Source organism: Pipistrellus kuhlii, unplaced genomic scaffold (assembly GCF_014108245.1).
Source record: "Pipistrellus kuhlii isolate mPipKuh1 unplaced genomic scaffold, mPipKuh1.p scaffold_m20_p_31, whole genome shotgun sequence".
NCBI lineage: Eukaryota > Metazoa > Chordata > Mammalia > Chiroptera > Vespertilionidae > Pipistrellus > Pipistrellus kuhlii.
Window position 1 is genome coordinate 4,841,479 of NW_023425531.1, and position 17,708 is coordinate 4,859,186.

The window sequence follows — 17,708 nt, forward strand, 5'->3', positions numbered from 1 at the left end:
GTGTGTCTGAAGAGCAGGGAGCACCTCCTGTCTTGAGAAACGTGGTGTAAGCAGAGTTGGAAGTGGTGGATTATTAGTCAATGAGACTCGGGGCCTCTTTTTCTTCTTAGTGAAGTCCAGTCCTCTTCCAGCCTGCTTTCCCACGCTGCGGGCACACCCACGCTGGGCTTCCGTGCACACTCCCAGGCTCTGCAGGGCATCCACTCCCGAATAAAACCTGCCTGAAAGAAGGGGCACACAGATTTCACTAATCCTGATCTCAGGTGTGGAAGAGAAGTCAGAGACTGGAGGTGACAGGCCTCCTGAGGAAGCGCCTGTACAGCACAAGAGAAGGGGTGGACAGATGGCAGGGGCTCAGCCCGGGCGGCCTTCAGACACCCTGGAGTTTACTGGCTGCCCTGTGGACACATCCAGCCTGCTCCTGATGCTGGACCTCTCCCTCAGTAATCCTGAATGCTCCGGCATGTAGCTGCTGTAGTCAGCTCGGCTGCCATAACAAAACACCACAGACCGGGAGCTTAGCCATCAGAAATTCATTTTCTCCCTGTTCTGGAGGCTAAAAATCCGACATCAAGATGCCAATCCTCTTAGTTCCTGCTGAGAGCTTTCTTTCTAGCTTATAGATGCTGCCTTCTTGCTGCATTCTTACCTAGGAGAGAAAGAGAGAGAGACACACAGAGAGACAGAGGGGGGAGGGAATAACCCTATCAGATCAGTGACCCCACACTTATGTCCTAATTTAACCTTAATTACCACCATAAAGGCTTTTTTTAAAAATATGTTTTTATTGATTTTTATGGAGAGCGAAAGTGAGAGATATAGATAAAAAGCTTAATGGGAGAGGAACATCATTGATAGCCTTGGCTGTCTCCTGCTTGCCCCTCTACTGGTGATTGAGCCTGAAACCTGGGCATGTGCCCTGACTGGGACTCAAACCAGTGACCTTCCAGTTCATAAGTGGATGCTCAAATACTGGGAATTTACACATGAAATCAAATACACATGAACCAGGCTATCACCATAAAGGCTTAGTCTTGGAGTACGTCTAGTCACATTGGACATTAGGGCTTCAACATATGAATTCTCAATTTAATCCCCAGCAGTAGCACTAAAATGTGTAGGTCCTATTTTTCTTCAAAGAGGAAGTTCTCAAGAGATGTTCTTATCCAGCCCAGCATCTGAAATCCTGTGCTTTCAACCCTGTGACTGAGGTGCGTGTTCACAACTTTCTGTCACCCATGTCATTGCCTGAGATCCCTATGGGCTCCCACTGCCCACTGGCCAGCCTGTCCATGCAGACCCCTCTAGGCATTAGCCACAAGTCTGAAATTCCGCCAACAGGGACCAGCCCCTGCAGGGCACTGCTGCTGTCTTTAGGTGAAAAAATGCAAAACTCCTTTCTGAGTGTTTCAAAGGCAAGGAGCTGTCGCATGGCCAGGTCATGAGCCAGTGCAATGATTTACCATCATAATCCTTAACCTTCACATCACCAGTGGGCTTCTGGGAGTCCTCCATTATTTTATGGCCAGACAGGAGACTTCCCCGGGCCCTTATTAAAGCTTCAAAAAGTTGGAAGGCTGATTCTGTGTGAAATACAGTTACCTGGCTCACCAGCATCGCCCTTTCCTGGGACGCAGACTAACTTCCCACTGGTGCCAGTATGCCCAGTGCGTGAGCAGGCATCAGAGAAGAGGGCCCGAGGATGCCACTGAGGCTCAGCTCAAACCTCAACTGTCTGGGCTTCTACCCACAGCAGTGGTTGAGCTCATCATCTATAGGCTCACATGTTGCAGCTTTGAGAGCAGCTGACCTCTCTCCCTTCGCTGTTGGCTTGGGAACCCCAAGGTAGGCAGTGGGTGTAAATCAAGGTGTGTGGGGGGGAGCGCTGGTGGAGCTTATGTTGGGTTCCAGTCAGAAGTGAGACACAATGTCTACGTAGGCAGAGCTCATGAGCACCAGTCCCAGGATAACGGATCGCTGACACATGCTCAGCTCTATGGCATCATTTTAAAGAAAGGGGCCTGCCCTCACTGACTGTAAAACCTGCTCACTTCTTCTGTAATAAACTCCCGTGAGAGGTGCCAGCAACTGGCCTATAGTTCCTCACAGCCAAACTCCCAGGCTAATTGGCCAGGCCCACCCCTGGCCCTTGCCTAGCCCAGGAACATGGCTGGGGATCAGGAAGGATTACTATTAGCTCACAAAATAGGAAGTCTGGAGCTCCTCAGAGAATTTGTCAGACCACAAGTTCCTTCTACCTTCCACTCTGTCATTACCGGCGAATCAGATGTATCTACCACTCGGTGTCAAAATGACTACAGCGGTTTGCTATTAGTTACAGTAATGTAGTTTCTATAACAAAAAATTCGGTGCAATATTCTGTATTCTCAAACAGGAAGTATTTCTCCATTGTCCACCATAGTCCAATGAGGGTTGGTGGAAGGAAGTTTTCCCCCTCTCTGTCACTCAAGAGCCCAGGCCCCTTCCACCAGTGGCTCTTCCCCCTCCAAGTCCTCAGAGTTCTCTTCACCTCTGGCACACACATCATGCAGAGACATTCTGGGGCTGTGTTGGTTGAGGACTGAGCTCAGGCCCTTGTGTTAGAGGCTGTTCTTATATCTGAATTGAACGTGAGGGCAGGAACTGTAGCAGCGAGGAGGGAGGCTCTGGACCATGGCCCACGCTCCATTCTGCCCTCACCATCAACGGGACATCTCTCCACGTCTCTCCACATCTCTGACACTCAGTCTTCTTCTGTGAAATACAATGACAATTACAGATCTTACCTCCTGAGGTGTTTGTGAGGCATAAACCAGGCAGCACCTGAGAAGTGCTCCGCACAGCACCTGCTGAGCAACAATGAGTAGCAGTGACTCTTGACAGGTTTCTGAGCGTTGGAAGAGCAATGCCAGCGTTCCATGCGAGGTGGTGCTTACAGCAGAGGTGGACCCAGGCACTCACCTCCACACGGGGTCAGCCGGCTGGCATCCAAATCGCCTGGGGGTGGGCAAAGGGGGCAAAAGAGGGGGCATCTGCAGTAATGGCAACATGAAAAATTTAAAATTAATAAAGAACTAAATCTATGGCTGCGTGGCTTGGAGCCAGTTCTTAGCCTCTCTGAGCTTCAGCCTTCTCATCTGTAAAAGGAGAATAAGAAAGCACTTGCCTCAGGGTGGCTGTGAGCATTAAATAAAATAACACAAGAGAAGCACTAGGGCAGACACACGGTATGAACAAAATTATCACTACCTGGCATTCTGCTCAGCCCAGTTTGGGGGACAAACATTACCTCCTTATCTATGTTTTTTTTTTTCTTTTTAACCCACCATTCCATAACTTATCAATTACCTGATGCTCCCTCCCCTTTAGGTGACTACACCTCCAGATGTTTGCAGCTGGCGGGATCAGACAAGGAGCTGCATTGCCCCAAGGGCAATGGGGGGAGGGGGCGAGGGGGGCCAGAGGCCTCCGGGTCTGAAGGGGGCAGGAGGGAGGAGAGAATTGGAGTGTGGGGTGCCTAGTGCTTCTCCCCAGGAGTTATAAATTAGCGCCCTTCGCTTTCTCCCCACTGCTCCTCGAAAACTAAATCCGCAGCCTCTGTTTAGACCCTGTATATTGTTTGGCTGAAGCTGGGGCTTCTTCACTCTGATGAAGAGAGCATGGTAATAGTGTCCCAGCACAAGACGTGGGAGCAGAGCCAGGGGCTCTCAGGAGTCGGGTTCTGGGCCGCTGAGATGGGAGCTGGCCACAACCTGGGTGCCCAGGAGTGATGAAGGCTCCCATTGGAAGGAGCCCTGTGCTCCTCTAGAGTCTGAGAGAGCTGCGGGGGGGGGGGGGGGGGGGGGGGGGGGGGGGGGGAGGAGAAGGTTGCGTGAGGCGGAGGACTCAGGGCTCAGGGGGAGGGATGGAGGGAGGACTCAGGACTTAGGGGAAGGGGGGTGGGATGGAGGGCCAGTAGGCACAGAGCAGGGGCAGCTGCTTCTGATGTCTGCAGAGGTCTTTGCCATTTGCCATTAACATGCGTGGGCTGGCTCCTGCTCTGAGTCGGATTCTAGGGGGTGGGGGGATGCGAAGACGAATAAGACACCGCCTCTGCCCTTGGGGAACTCTCATGTCAGTGGGAAGACATGCGCTCCCACAGGAAGAGCTCAGTCACTGTGGCTGTGCAGCTGTGCCCGCCTGGAGCAGCCGGGTGTGGAGCCTCACGTTCAATTAGCGGTCATTGCTCACCTGTGACTACGTGCCAAGGACGCTGTGGATCCATCACACTATGGCCCCTGCTCCCTGGAGCTTGTGCTCCCTGAGGTGATTGTGGAGGGATATGGTCTGGAAGTCAGTCAACAGGCTGTGGAACAGCTGGGTAGCAGTATGCCCAGCGGGGAGGACAGGCGCTGAGAGGGCAGAGCGGAGCGAGGATGAGCTCCAGACTCCACCCTGCAGGGCGGAGTTATCCCTAGCCCTCACCCAACCAATCAGGGTTAGCCGAGGCAGTGACATCACCACCGACCAGAGTAAAACCCCTGGACTGGGAGAAGTTCGCTCTCTCTTCTGCCGTGCTGCCGGCGTGGGTGGGAGGGGCCCATGCTAGCATGGAAAAGGCTCTTTTGTTTATTGCATCGGACTCGGCTCCCTGGTGGTCCTTGGGGATCACGAAGTCTGGGCATAACAGCCGCCATTGTAGGGCAGGTGCCTGAGGCCCTCTGAGTGGGTGAGGAAAGGGAAAGAGTGAGGCCCAGAGGCCCCAGAAGTGAGAGGCCCTGAGGCGCGTTTGTCCCAGGCCCAGCCAGAGACCAGCGGGCAGCAGAGCCAGGGGGGTGGTGGGAATGGGCTCTAGGGACCAGGGGTGGGGGCTGGGGGGGGAGGGGTTAACTCTGAGCACAGTGGGAAATCCGAGTGGATTTCAAAGTGAAGGAGTAGCATGTTTTCAAGGAATGGCTGTGGCCAGAGTGAGGGATGGTGTGAGGGAACCAGAGGACACGGGCCACTGGGAGGCGCCAGGCTGCTCTGCTACCACTGCATGTAGCTGGGAGGAGCTGAGGCTCCACGCCAACACTCACCTGTGGTGTCGGCCCAGATTGTGGAACAATGAGAGGCAAAGCCAGGATGTTGGGGCTCCGTGATCTCTGCCTTCAGCCCTGTGATCCCGCCTCCTGCTTCTGCGACTTCCCAGAGGAAAGGCACAATGTCATCCTCATGGTCACAGAGCCACCTTGCACCCGGCGGTTCGGAGGGGAACTGACCTCTGCGATGGGCCAATCAGCAAAGGCTGCACACTGGAAGTGACTGTGTGTTGGGCCTTCAAGGCAGGGGTACATTTGGGAGAGAGAAGAGGGTGGACCTCGCCATAAACAATTGCAGCAAAGGCTTGGAGATGGGAGAGAGGACTCTGCGGCTGGGAAGGCCAGGACGCGGGACCCACGCAAAGAGGTGTGGGCAGGAGGCCGAGCCGGTAGCTAGGCCATCACCAGCGTAAAATGCGGGTGGGAGAGTCGTTGATAAAGAGCCATTGAAGGTGCTCAGCCTGCTGGACTGTGCTGACTACAGGACAGGGCGAGGCACCAGGACAGGGCTGGGCAGCGCTTCTCGTGGGCTCCACGTGGACCAGGAGACCAGGACAAAGGTGAGGGAAGGCGCAGAAGCGGGGGGAGACAACACAGAGATCGTAGCTTATAAAGATGTGAACCTCTTGTCTCTGGAGCTTTTGAAATAAAATGCGAGGAGCTTACTTCACTGGCGCTCCCACAGCATTTACAATTGACCAGGTCTAATTCTACGTGCTTAACAAATATCGACATGCTTAATGCTCATAATCCTCGGCGGGAGCTGCTGCTACCACCCTGTTGTGCAGACAGGAAAACTGAAACACAGAGGCTAGCAAACTGCCAGCATCCCGTGGCGAGGGAGAGCCCGGGCTCGAACCCGGAATTCTGTTCCCTGAGTTCCCTTTAGACAACCAGGTGATGGCATCATCCTCGTGCGTGCCCACATCAGCCAGTCATCGGCAAATGGATGAATTTGGAAAAAAATAAAATAAAGACTCTGATTGTCCACGAGCCTCAGCTGCATCCAGACCCCTAGGTTTCCTCAGCTCGGGCACTGCTGAGAGCCAGCAAACCTGAGGCGCCTACTGGGTCCTCCAGTGGCCTGTCCACCACGAGGACCAGAGCCCCTGGCCACAGCCGGTTCTCACTGCATTGCTCGCACCCATAGCTGCACCTGGCCCTCGTGCTGTTCCGTAAACATTGTGGCCGTGTGCCGTCTGTCACAGCGGACAGAGAGCCCCACATCCAGACCCGTCCTCTCGCCCTGCAGCGGGTGGTCTGGAGCCGAGTCCGCAGTCAGACTCCCGGGTTTGAGTCCTGGCTCCGCCACGCACTAGCTACGTGACCACCAGCAGGTGCTCACCCTCCCTGTGCTTCCGTCTCCCGTACATGGAACGTGGATGGTAACGGTAATGACGGCATAGCATTGCCACTGGAGCAAATGATGAGGCATAGGTCAAGCCTGAAACAAGACAGGCCCATGGCAGAGACCACGTGTTCCCTGTTCCACCAGGAGACTCTCTGACCACGCCACCCCCTCGGCTGGAATGTGCAGATGGCTGCCTTTCCCCAACCAGCCCTGGCTCCCCCTGGGGTCTTCTTTGCCGGCCCCAAGGCCACCCAAGCCCTCTCCTTGCAGGACCAGCACGACTAAGTGCTCTTTTCTTGATGGAACATACGCCACCCTGATCCCTGGCGTCATTCTCCTCTCAAATCGTGAGCACCAGACGTCTCCTGAGCACTGCAGGGTGGAGTGTCATAGGGGTGGGTCTAAAGAACGGCTCCCACAGCAGCCCTGTGCGCTGGCCCCACGTGCTCTGTCCCGGCCACCTGTGCTCCCCTCCGGGGCTGCTGCAGTCATCCCTGCGCTGTTGCCCTGAGGTGGACATTCAGTGCTGCAGTCACTGCCCCCGGCCCCCTGCCCCCCTACCCCCTCTGCCCCCCTGCCCCCCTGCCCTCCAGCCTTCTTGCCCCAGGGAACTCAGCCAGGGGAACCTACAGGATTCTGGCTTACAGGCATGGGGGTTTTAAATGCCACTGGTCACTGTGGGGGTTCATTGTAAGTGTCAACTTGGCGAGCCTATAGCACCCGGTTGTACAATCAAATACAGGTCCCAGGTCCTGGGTTCTGCGAGGTGTCTTTGCAAGCATGCTCTGCGCCCCCAGCCAGAGCGAAGGAGGTTGCCCCGATAACAGTGGCTCCGCTCATGAGGTGAGCGCCTGGAGAGAAGAAACAAAGGAGGCTTCCGGGGAAGGAGAAATCTGCCTCAGGACTCAAACATCAACTCCTGCCTGACTGTCTGCCCTGCCAGCCCCATACACAAGTCTCCTCTCCTCTCTCGCTCTCGCTCTCGCTCTCTCTCTCTCTCTCTCTCTCGCTCGCTCTCGCTCTCTCTCTCTCTCCCCCCCTCTCTCTCTCCCTAAACATAGTGATGGTCTCTAACCTCCCAATGACACTGAGGCGGCTCAGGCATCGAGGCACCAGGAGAAAACTGAAGCAGGCTCTTGGCTATCAAATAACAGGAAGAGAAAATGAGAAAGGATGGAAGAAAGCAAGGGAGGGAGGTAGAGAAGGAGCTAGAGAGAAAACTTTTTAAAAAGGAAGGGAAAGGAGCAAGGCCACGAAGGAGGAGGGAAGGAGGGAGGAAGAACATAAACTGGTTTTTATGTATTTTTTATCCTAACACCCTCCAGGCTGCCCGCCCCTGTGAGTTCTGTATGGGACTAGCTGGCAGCCTGTTGGCCTGGCCCTGCCTCTGGTCAGGCAGTGGGCAGCTGTAGCCTAGAAAATGTGAGCCCCATTGCAGTCAAAGACTCAGAACTACCCGTCCAACTTCACTCCTCACAAATGACGAAACTGAGGTCCAGGCGGAGGCCTGGAGACAGAGAGTGACTTGGTTAATGTCATCCAGGAAGGGAGGGGCCAGGCTCAGGTCAGACGTAGCTGTCCTCTCTTCTTTCCACAGGATGGAGTGGACCCTCCCCTCAGCCTCCCTCCAGCCACCTCTGACCTTCCTGTTTGCCTTCACACCTGCAATCAGAGAGCAAGTGCCCCTCGGCCTCAGCCATCGGACCCAGGCAAGGGGAGCCCTGGGCTGAGGCGGGCACAGGGGAGGCTGGGTGGAAGCGGCTGCCCGCCACTCAGAAATTGACAGCAGCTCAGCCGCTTGCATGCTGCACTACACCCAACGTGCAGGGACTGAAAATCACCCAGCTGCTGTGCCCGAGCCGCCGCTTAATAAGATTAGGAGGAGTTGAGAACACTTGTTACATCCAGGCAATGATAGGAAAAGCTCACCATGGCGCTGAGGATTTGCCGTGGATTTGCAATCAGCAAGTAGTGGGGTGGGTTCTGAGGACACAGAAGCCAGCTCCCGGCTCTAGCCAGGTCAAGGCCAAACCTACTACTCTTAGGAGAAAAGCCAGCTGCCTTTATATGGGAGACCCCGCTGGCACTAGTTACAGACCACGTAATTTGCCCTGGGAATTCTTCCCCTAGATAGATCTGGTCTATGGAGCCTGAGCCCCAAAAGTATTTAGTGTTTGAATCCACAGGGTGGTAATCTGAATAAATCATATCAGATGGAAGTTCATTAACTTGGGTCAGAGAGAGGAGGGAACAGTGAGAATCTGTGCACAATCACAGCTGAGGATGCTACCAGCTGTGACGTGGCCCGCCCGGGCATCCCGGGGACTGTGCGCGACACCGGCTTAATTGGGCATTAGCATTCATAGATGTCCAACAGACCATGCTGCCTGTGGGAAGCAGAGCTCTAAGTGACAATGAAAACACTCGGGCGAGGAGTCTTGGTGTGCTAAGGAATGAAAAGAATGCTCAGATAGCTAAAGCACGGAGGGATTATGGGAAAAGGAGAATCGGATAAGGAGGGAGGGGATAGGGTCCGCAGAACCTTGAATTAAATATGGGATTTGGAGTATAATAATGAACAGGGGACGTCAGGGCTGTAGGCAGGGAGTGGTATGAATTGGTTTATATTTTTAAAAGGTCACTCTGGCTGTGAGGTGGGGAATAGATTGCAGGAGGGGTGGGTAAGAATTAAGCAGGGGCCCCTGCTGGAAGGACATTGCAGTAGTTCAGGATGGAGATGACGTTGGCTTTGACTAGGAGGATCAAAGTGGAGATGGAAAGGGCTGGATGGACGGATGAGTATTTGGATGGAAGGATGATGAATGGATGAGAGGATGAATGATAATTGCCTAGACGGATGGATGAGTGAACAGATGATGGATGGAAGGATGGATGATTCAATGACAGGGCATGAGCAGTTTGACCTTTGTCCTTGATTTCTTGCTGCTTGAACCCAGAGAGATATTGATTTTCTGTAAGAAGCTCATTGGCTATGTGAGATTTTCTGAATCGATAGAGAGTGAGTGAAGAATGATAAGCAATAGGCAGTTGGCGTTTGTGAAGAATGCATCCCGTGCCACCCGCAGTTCAATGAAGAGCCTCAAGTCTGTGGAGGAAAGCGAAGGCCTGTGACCATACAGCGGGGGGCGCTGGGGTAGGACTAGAGGCCCACCTTGCTGACCCGGCCCTGTTCAGGGTCCTCGCTCCACTGCCTGTGCCTGTGGCTACACTGCGGTGTGCCCTTTCCCCCTAAGGGGAGAAGTCGGGGCCATTTGCTTCTGCCATCAATCATGGTGACACCGAGCAAAGGAGCTGATGAAGTGACCACTGTGCACCGCCCACCCAGGGAGCAGCTGCACGTGGAAAGAATGCCACGTGGGGCAAGGCAGGGCTGAGAGCAGGAAGACAAGACAGGTTCATGTGCATGCATGCATGTCTCCACCTACAGGCAGGGAGGAGCTAGCGCATCCAGAAAGGGACTCAGTTTGGTCATTTCAGAGCTCTGAGTCCATCCACATCAAGGAGGAGAAAAGGGACAGAGAGGGGGTGGATGAATGATGGGGCCAGAGCTGCTCCGCTGGGCAGATGGGGATACGAGTCAGGTGATGTGTGTGGGTGTGTCTCCCTCTATGTGTGTGTGTGTGTGTGTGTGTGCACCAGTGAGGGTGTGTATTTGTGTTTGTTTGTGTGAGAGAGACGTTTTGAGAGATATCTCAGAGGATTCCCATTCCACGGTGCCTGCGCACTTAAGGGAGGGAGGGGGAAACGTCTCTGACATTTTGGAGTTTAGGTCCATATGGGTTTGTGGTTGGAGGAATCAGAGGACAGGAGAGACAGAGAAGCCAAGTCAGAGAGACAGAAAAGAAAGTGTGCGAGTCGGTGGCACTGCCCAGCGCAGAGGCCCCCAGGTCCATGCTCTCCCGGGCCCTCACACGTGTGCGAGGACCCTGCCTGGGTGTGGCACCTCAGTCCGCTACATGACAAGAAACTGCTTAGAGAGGAACTTGTGTTTTTCGTACTACAAAATCAGCCGGTCTCCGTTTCTGCCTTCTCTCCCTCGCAGCCTGCAAGAGGTGGTGGGTACCACAGCCAATCTCTGCTCTGTGGGGGTGGGAGGTCTCTCAGTTCTCCAGGAAGGAGGGGGTGGGAAAGTGGAGCTTCTGTTAGATCAGCCTCAGGTTGTCCAAGAGAAAAATGGAGAAAATAACAACAATAGCCCCTGGCCCTCGCAGGTGACTCTGGAAGAGCCATACATCTCTGCTCTCCAGAAGGTCCTCAAGGCAGGCTTTATGGAGGGGTGGTGGGTGGCGTGTTCAGATGGAGGCCCAGGTTAAAAGCCCTGCTGAGGAGGGAGGGAGGCTGGCCGGCCAGCCACGCTGTGGGCTTGGTCTGCTTTTGGTCAGAATCGAGGTATGGACTTGAATTCCCATTAGGCCAGCATGGCTAGACAACAGGACACCCAGGCCTTAGGCTTCTCACTCCCACTTACTGCAGTCTGGGGTTTGTGTGAGGAATGCAGTGGTTTAGTGACAACACGAGCAGCAAGAACAGGCCCTGGGCCTCACAAGACCCCATCCCCAGAGACGACAGGTGCTCACAACACACACTGAGGAAGGTCTCCCACGCGCAGACTGGCAGGTGCTGGGCACAGAGGGAGCTGGCAGGGGGCTTCCAGGTGAATGGGAGCAGCTCAGAGAAAGCCAGTGGGGTAGGTGATGCGGGCAGTGGGGGAGGAGGGGCGTTATCTAACCAGTGAATGAGGAAAGGCCAGCCTGCCAGGGAGGCATTATTTGAATTGAGATCTGCAGGGAGGAGGGAGACGTGGAGGCCTGAAGGTCGCCGGGAGAGCACAGATTTCTTTCTGAGCAGGACGGGGCCAGTGAAGCATTTCACAGGGAAGTGTCAGTATCGGGTGCTGTGAGAAGATATGCTGGGGGGTCTGGCAGGAGCAGAAAGCAAAAGGTGCAGTGGGGAGCCCAGTGCAGCTTCCAGGGAAGAAGTGGCGATGTCTTGGGGAGGGTGGCAGGACAGGACCTACACATGTATTCCCTGACGCCAGAATGGCCAAGGTTGAAAAGACTAATGATGCTGAATGGCAACAAGGAAGTGGAGGCCTGAAACGCATGCATCGTGCTGGTATACATAGTTTAAAGCTGCTTGTCAGTATCTTCTGAGACTCAACATACAGCGACCCTGTGACCCAGGAAGCCGACTCCTGGGAATGTGGCCAATAGATATGCATGCTGGCGCTCACCAGGAAACTCGAGGCTTTGTGGCAGCCTGTTCCTGGGAGCCCCAACTGGAAAGCCCAGTGTCCCCCTGCAGGGAAAAGACAAGTCAGGAAGCTGCTGAACTGCCAACAGCATGTGCAACGCACACATGTCCTGCTGAGCAGAACTCAGGGCGAAGAGTATACACCGAGTCCCTCCATGAGTGAGTCAAGAGCAGGTGACAGAGGCCAGCATAGTGGTCCCATTAGAAAGTTAAGTCTGTGCTTGAGCAATTGGGTGGATGGTGTCAGGAATCGGATGCTGGATATCCAGGTGGGCACGGCCTGTCACCAAGGTCTTTGCCATCACTTGTCATTTACTGAGGTCTGGGGTGAAGGATACACCAGGGCTCCCAGCAGGTGGGCAGGCCCAGTAAAAAGGAAGCCAGGCCCTTGGGGGGGCAGCACCTTGGCCACCAGTCCTGCCCCAGAAGACAGAGCTCCAGTCCCAGCACAGCAGAGATCCCACCTCACAAAGGGCTGGGAGACACTGGCCACTGGGGCCGGGAGCTGGGCTCTGTCCTGTGCAGCAGGCCTGGGATGAGACACAGAGGAAGCTGTGACAGAGTGAGGTGCCCCAGGCCTCCCGTTGTTGACCTAGGGACAGAGACCTTGCTTCCCGTCTCCCTTGCTGTTACACTGAGGCCACTGCTGGTCCTGCCAGGCGACTGTGGTTAAGTGAGATCACCAGCCAGGACTTGGAGATCCTTCTAGTTCCTTGTTCAGAGAATAGGGACCCCTGCAGCTGCAGAACCCCATGGGGAAGGCGGGGCCTGGAGATGGAGGAAACTGGATCACTAAGTTAATGCATGTAAGACTGCTGGCTCCATAGACGATTGAGTTGTGACAAATACAGTAAGAAATACACTGTGGTGCTGAGACTGTGAGATTGAGGGATTGTTGCAGTAAATGGAGTGGGTCATCCCGACCATCATACCTAGTCCAGACAGGAGGGCAGGGCTGCCAGAGGAGATGACCTGGGACCCTAAGGTCTGAGTAGCTCTGAGGAGCCCAGGGTGCAGCCAGCCAATGGGCAGATACAGATGGAGCCCAGTCCTCATGATGGAAAGACCAAGAAATGACAGGGATGTAAAACCTCTGCCTTTGGGAGAGGAGTCTGGGAATGAGGCTGCACTTGTCTGTGGCCAATAGGGGACATAGCTGCAGGGGTGCTGCAACTAGGAGAAGTAGAGAAACTCAGTAATTCATCTGAACGCCTGGGCTCTGCTCTCTGCTTCTGGAAGACTCACCGACATGAGCACTTGCACAATGAGCTTGGTCGGCGGCTGGAACAGTGTGATCGCTGGCTAGCTGGTCAGTGCCAGGAGCACTGCACTGGCCATGGGAGCCTGGGCCACCCCCTGAGGCACCTCCTGAGGCTGCGGGAGCTGGCAGCCTTCCTTTTGGAAAAGGAGGACTGCACATTTGTTTGTGCTTTGCAGCAAACAAAACAAAACAAACCCTAAGTCCTGGAAGGCAAAAAAGAAAGCAGACTATTATCCCCTTGTCTGGTGGGATAAAAAGCTCCCCGTTGCCTTACCCAAAAGGTCAGCCATCCATGCTATAGATGAAGACAGTGGACTTTCGAAGGCCAGGTCCTTTGTGAACTCAAGGTCACAGGCTCCATAGGGATGCAGCCAACAGTCTCTGTGGTCCAAAATCTGAACTGTTAACCGGCAGACGCTGGCTCCCAGCAGCAAACGCCTTCCCATGGTGGGCCCATCCCCAGCACCATCCCACTGCATCCTCAGGGCTGTCATCACACCAGGCACATAGTAGGTACTTAGTAAGTGTTCACTCAATGAATGAGTGGCTGTGCTTCCTCAAGATACAGTGGTGACTTAGACGTGACACCAGTGTGGCAGGGTCACTGTAACTAGGGCCCAAACAAAACCCTGAGTTTTGTGCCGGTGTCTGGAAGGGTGAGGACACATGGACTTCCCTGAAGTGGCTCTAGAATCCTCCCTCTTTCATTAATACACCCTTTTTACTGAGAATCAGCTGTGCTGACCCAACACACATTGTCTAACTGAATTCCCTTTACAGCCATGGGAGGCACATCTTAGCCCCGTTTTGCAAATGAAAAACCACGGCCCAGAGGGGTTAATACCTTGCCCCAGTGCATGCTGGGACTTAGCGGCAGAGCTGGGATCTGACTATAACCTGTGGGGACTGAAGGCTGCTGGTTTCCAGCAAGGGTGGCCCTCTTCGATTGTCCAGGTGAGTCCGGGAGCTGGCAGCTTCAGGGAGCCTGACCAGACACGGCTCCCCTCCCCTCTCCTGGTGAACCCTGCCACTTCCAGCCAATTCCACCTTCCCCGCCCCCAGCAGAGGGAGAAGCCAGCAGAGAGATCTCGCTTTGCTCATCGCAAAGCTTCAGATGGAAAGCTAGTTAACAATTCATCTAAAAGAAGCAGCGTATTCCAAGCATATCCAAATTAATATTTATAGAGGGAATGCTTGCTCAGACCCAATTATTCGGAGGGCCTGGAAGCCGGCACAAGTGATGCGTGGAGGAAGGGAGGGAGCGGCTGCCAAGAGCCAGCAAGCAGGGGCTGGGGTACAGCCCGGTGTCTGTTGCGCGAGGACATTTGACAGTGAACAGGGAACACCTTGCAGCCCCTGGCGGCATTTGTAGGTGGCACAGAGCAGTTTCCGTGGCTCTCTTCAGCACAGAACCTGGGCAGAGCGCTTCTTGGTGGAGGTCACCATCCCAAAGGCCAGCGGGTGGGCGGTGGGGGAAACTCCTAGAGGGCCAGCCAGGACCCTGATGCTCCAGACCAGGCACTGCCCTTTCCCGCCTGCAGTTCGTTACTGCCAGTGCGGATGGTGCCCACGCATGGGCAGCCAGTTTTTGTATAGAAAACTCAGATTTTAATATGAAATCTCCATGGCAACTAATTCACATGTTTAAGTAGTGAGAGGGTCAACAGAGCAGGTCTGCATTATTTTTGGCCCCCGTGTCACCTTGTTCTCACCCCTGGCCTGGAGGCTGGAATCTGAGATTATTTCCAGGAGCTTTGATTAAATCCTGCCGGTTTTGCCTTATAGCTTTCTCCCAGCGCTGGCTTAAAACCAATCCATCTGTGATGGCATTTCCCCAGGTTCTAGCAGACACAGCCCATCGAAACCCCGGGACCTGAGTCCCATTAGCAGTCCCAATCCACCACTGAAAGGAGCAAGAACTAGGCTCAGGCATTATTCCTGAGGCCTCATTGTCACCACCAGCACCGTCTTCCCCCACCACTCCCCCACCCTCCACCCCTGGATCCCCACTGCTGGGTCTCTGGTCTCTGTCTCTCCATCCTCTTTGTCATCTGCATCACACAAGTGGGAGACTTGGGAAATGCAAATCTGATGTTATCCTTCTTCTTCCCCTCAAAAGCTCCCGGTTGCCTTGCCCAAAAGGTCAGCCTCCTCAGAATGGCCCTCAAGGCCTGTGAGATCTGACTGTGCCCCTAGCTCTCCCGCTCATCTCCCCCCAGGGGCAGCCTCGAATTCTATAATGGTGCTGGGAACTGCCGATGCTGTCCTGACTCTGGCACTCAATGGCACTTGCCTGGGTCGCGGCTGGTCCACAGGCCCAGTGCAACCTCTTCTCAGTACAGCAGCGGGACCGAGGTTTGAACCTGAGTCAGTCCATGTCCCTCTCCTGCTTGGAGTCCTCCTTACATTGAGAATAAAAATGTAATTGTCATCACGATTTCAGCAATAACTAATGTTTATCAAGCAGTATGTACCAGGAACTTCTTTGTGTGTTTTTTGTTTGTTTGTTTTGTTTTGTGTTTTTTTAAATTATATTTTATTGATTTTTGCAGACAGGATGGGAGAGGGATAGAGAGTTAGAAACATCAATGAGAGAAAAACATTAATCAGTTGCCTCCTGCACACCCCCTACTGGGGATGTGCCCGCAACCAAGGTACATGCCCTTGATCAGAATCGAACCTGGGACCCTTCAGTCCAAAGGCCGACGCTCTATCCACTGAACTAAACCAGTTAGAGCAGAACTTCTTTGTTTTTTAATCCTCACCTGAGGATATTTTTTTAAATATATATTTTTATTGATATTTTACAGAGAGGAAGGGAGAGAGATAGAGAGCTAGAAATGTCAATGAGAAAGAAATACCGACCAGCTTCCTCTTGCACACCCCCTACCCGGGATGTGCCCGCAACCAACGTACATGCCCCTGACCAGAATCGAACCTGGGACCTTTCAGTCCATAGATCGATGCTCTATCCACTGAGCCAAACCGGTTTCGACAGGATACGTTTTTAGGAAGGGAGAGGGAGGGGAGGGAGAGATGTGAGGGAGAAATATGGATTGGTTGCCTCCCAAACACACTCTGACTGTGGATTGAACCTGCAACCCAGGTATGTGGCCTGACTGGGAATCTAACTCACAACCATTTGGTGTATGGGACGGCCCTCCAACCAACTGCGCCACCCAGCCAGGCATGTGCCAGGCACTTTTCTAACCCTTGACATATATTAACATGTCTCAGCAACCCGTGGGTGGGTTTATTATTGGCCCCATTTAACTGATGGGAATACTGAGGACTAGAGGTCAAGTAGCTTGACCAACAGCACACATTGGAGGGGACAGGCTGACATGAGAGCCCCTGTTCTCAGCCCTGCTGCACCCATGTTGGCTGTGGTCTCCTCATTCGCCATGCTCCGTCTCACTACTCTTACCTCTGCTCTTCTTCCAGCCTTCCCTGGGTGCTCCCACCTCAGCCTCCACTCCTGCTACCCCCACCCCCACCCTCACCCCACCCCATCCCCACCTGGAGCACCTTTGTCAGATCTGCATTGCCCCTTAAGTCACCTACCAAAAGGCTGCCCTGGCCATCCTACCAAAATCAGCACCTTCCCTCCTTCCTGGCCACGTGATTCCCTAGACTGTGATGGTCTTCTCCAAAGCTCTATGTAGATGGAGGCTGGAGGAATCTCTAAAAAGGGCTGGGACCAGGGAGCTTGGGGAGGTCCTTGCAGCAGGCACTGATGGGGTAGCTTCCATCTCTTCATGATCACCTCCTACCATTTGCCATCCTTATTAGAAACACCACGGAGAAAGATCCTTGTTGGCAGAGACTTGGTTACATACCTAATTCTTGGCTAAAGGAGAGCTGGGCACTTAATCACAACCAGGTGGCTGCCAGCCCATGTGGCACCTTAGTTTAAGTTGGGGGGAAATGTTCCTTCTTTGCAATACAGGCTGGTGAACAGAATCAGGGAGTGGTTTTAACCAGCCTTGAGCAGGTGCCCTCCATGGCCACATGTGGCTGCTTAGTGGGGGTGGGGGAATAGAGAGTAATTCCTCAAATATAACCAAGGACTTTCACTGAAGAAGCGAGGGCGCATGCTCACTGGCCAGAAACAAACACACTGGTGTCCCAGAGCTCTCAGGAGCAGCTCTCCTCTCAGACGCTCCTCACAGCCACCGAGGGACCAGCGGGTTCTCACTTGTTTAACATGCACTGTTTCCATGCCCTCGTTCCAACTGCCGCCTTTTCCTGGAATGCATGTAAGCACCACACACATGTGTGCAGGCATACACACGCATATGCCATACTTCGCTGTAATAGTTCCTGCTCACATCTTCAAAAATATATACCTCCCCAGTTGGTTGGAGTGTTGTCCACACAACAAAAAGGTTTCAGGTTCGATTTCTGGTCAGGGCACATACTGAGGTTGAGAGCTCAATTCCCAGTTGGGGTGTATATCGGAGGCAACTGATTGATCTTTCTCTCTCATATCTATGTCTCTCTCTCTCTCTCTTTCTCTTTTTTTTTTTTCTTTTTTTTTCTCTCTCCCTCCCTTCCTCTCTCTCTAAAGTAAAAATAAATAAAAGTACCTGACCTCCACTGGCCCCACCCTACGCTTTCCGATGACTGCACAGCCCACAAGTCACAGTTGTCACCAAGTCTGCAGTCCAGCCCACATACTATGAGCGACCTGAAGACAGGGTCTGGACCAGTTTCACAACCAGCAACCTGGAACCCCGCCCTAAACCCAGGCTGATATTTC